The 4,211-nt window shown below is 36.3% G+C and overlaps 1 pseudogene; it reads left to right on the top strand.

The window, feature by feature from the left end:
• The first annotated feature begins 999 nt into the window (after positions 1-999).
• LOC113917749 lies at positions 1,000-1,689 on the top strand (annotated as a pseudogene).
• Positions 1,690-4,211: the final 2,522 nt, after the last annotated feature.

Here is a 4,211-nt window from a genome sequence, read left to right as displayed (position 1 = left end):
AAATATATGCTTTTTTGTGCTTTTTCCATCTCTTTTTTCATCATGCTCATATTTTTCTCTTCTTGAACATATGGGGCATATTTATGATAGCTGTTTAAAAGTCCTTGTCTGCTAATTATATCAGCTGTCATGATATCCAATAGGTCAATTATATAATTTTTTTGGATTTGAGTCTTATTTTTCTGCTTCTTTAGATGCCTCTTCATTTTTTATTAAATGACAGACATTGTGAATTTTATATTGTTAGTTGTAAAATATAGTTTATGCCATTAAATAGTGTTGGGATTTTTGGCACATAGTTAAATTAGATTTGCCTTCTTATACTCAGCATAATCCCTTTGAGATTTTTCTCAGCGTTGACTGTATCTAACAGGCTTTTTTAGATAAATTGTCTAAACAAACAAAAAACCCAGTTTTTATTGTGTTCTCATCAGTTTGACTTCTTCCTCCGAGTAGAATGAAAGGACTGTTTTTACAACAAATACTACGTAAAAATACTTGAAGGGTAAAAGCATAGGAGAATGCTTATTTCTTCAGCAAGTTCTAGCAAACAAGTTATTTTTACTTTAATTAACAATTGTTTGCTAGTGTGAACACAATATAGTATTCCTATCTGCAAAATACAATACCAAGAATTTCTTTTGTCAAATTTCCATTTAAGGTCTTGTCTCTGAGCATTGATCCTCTTGCCTTCTCCTCTCTTTCACAGCAAAGTTTGGAGTAATCTTTCATCCCTTGGCATAAGGATTGTTGGCCGTTCCAGGCAAGTGGTGACCCTGACCTGATCATCTTACAAGGGACACCATAGGGACCTCCCAGCAACAAAAAGTGTGCACACGCAGAGTACAGCAAGGTGGGAAGAACTGAATTAGGAATCCCAGGAGCTGAGCCCCTGCTCCTCCATTCATTTGTTTCCCTGCATTGGGATCTAGATAGAATAAACATTTTGAAGTTAAAATAAACTGGTTTTGAACCATTGCTCCACGTGACTTGGGGCACATGGTGCTGCTGCTGAGCCACTCCAAGTCCAAGGGCAGGGAGTGGAGACGCATGCTGACCTCAGAGGGAATGAGCTGCATCTGGAAGAGCTTCCTCCCCGATGCCTACAAGCAGGTGAAATTGGGTGAAGATGCCCCCAATTCCAGTGTGGTGCATGTCTCCTATTCTGAAGGAGGTGACAGCAGTAGAAATGGTGCCCAGGTGAAGATGGTCGATGGAGCCGAGTACCACCTTCTTGACTCTGTCGGCCCTCAGCGCCCACTAGTGGTCAACTTTGGCTCAGCCACTTGACCTCCTTTCACTAGCCAGCTGTCTTACTTCAGCAAACTGGTGGAAGAATTCCCATCAGTGGTTGACTTCCTGTTGGTCTACATTAATGAGGCTCATCCTTCAGATGGTCGGGCAGTCCCTGGTGATTCTTCTTTGTCTTTTGAAGTGAAGAAGCACCAGAACCAGGAAGACCGTTGTGCAACAGCCCACCAGCTTCTGGAGCATTTCTCCTTGCCACCTCAGTGCTGAGTTGTGACTGACCACATGGGCAATAATGCCAATGTAGCTTATGGGGTAGCCTTTGAACGTGTGTGTATTGTGCAGAGACAGAAAATTGCTTATCTGGGAGGAAAGGGCCCTTTCTATTACAACCTTCAAGAAGTCTGGCATTGGCCGGAGAAGAATTTCAGCAAAAGATGAAATCTAGATTAACTGGTTAAAGGTATGATTGTAAAAGAGTTTTTTTTTTTAATTATGTAAAGGAAAGGAAACTAAGAACTGAATCTACTATTTCAACTGAATCCCACTGTCTTGCTGAAAGAGAGGAATTTACATGTCAGAAGAACATAAACCTCTAACATTTCCATACTCCTTTTACCACTCAAATGGCATTTGGCTAACTAGTAGCCCCAGCACATCTCTTCCTAGTAAAAAGCCCAGAGTGAAAAGATCCCAAGATGGAGAGGAAGAAACTCTGTTTCAACATGTGTTCATTCTGCCTTGGGAAAGAAATAATACAGCTGATGCATGCTTTGGGATTTGAAGAAAAGACTTAACTGAATAACTACTATGTTAGGGAACTATTGTCCTTATTAGAATAAGGGGTATTGCTTATGCTTTATTCATCATGGATAGAGCCCATCTGGAAAGTTCCCCAATATTTACTTATAATGAGTCCTTGAGCCCAGTTCTTGTGGTTAGCGCTTTCATGTTTAACAGTGTTTGAGTAGTTTCTGCTGTTCTAATTTCTAGCCATGTGGTGCTCTATGCCAGTCTAAATATCCCAGAACTCACAAGTGGATTTGCAGATATCAAGAATGATCCCTACCTGGGGGATTAGGATGATTATCTGAAATCTGAGGGTTCCTTTCTAGGCAAGGGGGGAAAGCCTAAGAAGAAAATCAAATTGACAAGCTAGGGACAGGAGGCAGAAAGATGAGGAGGCTTCACAGGGTTTCACTTTGAAGCTATAGAGTGGGACTAATTTGTTAGTCACAGAAACATGGAAACACAAAACATACATGGGCCAGAAAAAGAAGCAGCTCAACTGAAATTAGCATTGAGAATGTACATATGAAATCAATGTACTTATCATATACTCCTTGATTGAGGGAAAAAGGGTGAGGAAGGGGAAAAAAAAACCCATATACTTCATTATTTGTAATTATGAGGCTTCTTTGTTAGAAATAATTACTTTTTGAAACAGGTTTGTGGTATGTATATTTTCAGTGGGTGAACTATACCCCATGATACTGATTAAATGTAAAACCAGTAGGTTCAGTGGTGCTGGTCTGTCCCTCCATTCCTACAATTATGATGTGGCCCCACTCATTCTTGGTCTCAGTCTCCATAACCATAAAGAACAATGGTTATGTTCTTCATAACATAGTCTTTATAATAAATAAATACATTCTCAGCTGCTGTGGGAGGTAGGTGCCCAGGCCATTCAGCTATAGCACTGTTCTCATAGGTGCAAATAAATAAGATTTCTTCAGTTATAAAATAGAGGAAGAGAAAGTTAGTTTGAGACAATTCTCATTAATAATTTCAGAGGCTTTGATATAAGGCAACCCTTAGTGGCATGGAATCTGACGAAATGGAATTCCCATTTACATTTAAATTTGGACTGGGGTCTCCCTTTGTTCTAATTAGCTGAGATCTAGTAATCTACATCATTATAATTGCTATATATGTGTGTATATATATATATATATATATACACACACACACACATTTCTCTTTAAAATAAAGATATTATAGTTTTACCTATAATATCTAAATATCATAACCCCCAAAGAATAGATCAATTAATTTTGTATAAATTTTTTATTATAAATTTGAGGATGCTGTCAAATCACAGTATATGGTTGTATTGATATGTACAATCAAAGGTTCTTATGACCATTCCATTAATAATTGAATCATAAAAAAGTCATAGAAAAAAGAATTTCCATTTAATAAGCAATTTCCATTGCTTTATTTCATTTGAATTATTGTCCAAGTTCTTGTCAAAGCCTTTGCCATTATTCATACATCATGTATTTTTTCCTAACTAAAGACTAATGATCCTTCTATCTTTCTGATGAAGGCCAGTAGTACTGTTACCTTAAACTATGCTACAATTATTTTTTGTATACAACACTGAAAGATATTGACAAGATTATATTCTTATAATTATTAAAATCACTTCTATATTCATCATGAGATCTAGAAATTACTTGGCAAAGAAATAAACAATCTATTTATCATGAAAGAATTCCTCATTAATCCACATTGCTGTCAAATTTTAAAAGTTGAAAAGTTGTTCAGTTGATTCTGCATATCTAAATGTATGACGTGTGTTTAAAGTGTTCATTTGACAGTATCACTCAAGATGAAAATCAATGATCCAATCACCTATTTCAAGAAATTACAAACAGCAAATAAAACTTAAAGTGTGTAGAGAAGATTATTAATAAAGGTAAGAACATTAATTAATGAATAAAAATAAATATGAAATAAAGAGGCTCAACAGAAAGTCCTAACACCTTTTGGAAATGCCAATGAAGTGGTAAATCCTTGAGTGGCTCATCAAGAAAAAATTAACAGAAATAAGAAAGAAGGCATCACTACAGATTCTACTGGCATTTGAAAAGATAAAATATTATAAATAACCTTATGTCAATAAATTTAAAATCTTGGATGAAATGGATAAATTCTTTGAAAAAACAACTGAATAAAGT

The sequence above is a fragment of the Zalophus californianus genome, chromosome 1 (assembly GCF_009762305.2).
Source record: "Zalophus californianus isolate mZalCal1 chromosome 1, mZalCal1.pri.v2, whole genome shotgun sequence".
NCBI classification, from domain to species: domain Eukaryota; kingdom Metazoa; phylum Chordata; class Mammalia; order Carnivora; family Otariidae; genus Zalophus; species Zalophus californianus.
The sequence above is the reverse complement of the archived record's forward strand: the minus strand, read 5'-3'. Positions and strand labels throughout refer to the sequence as shown.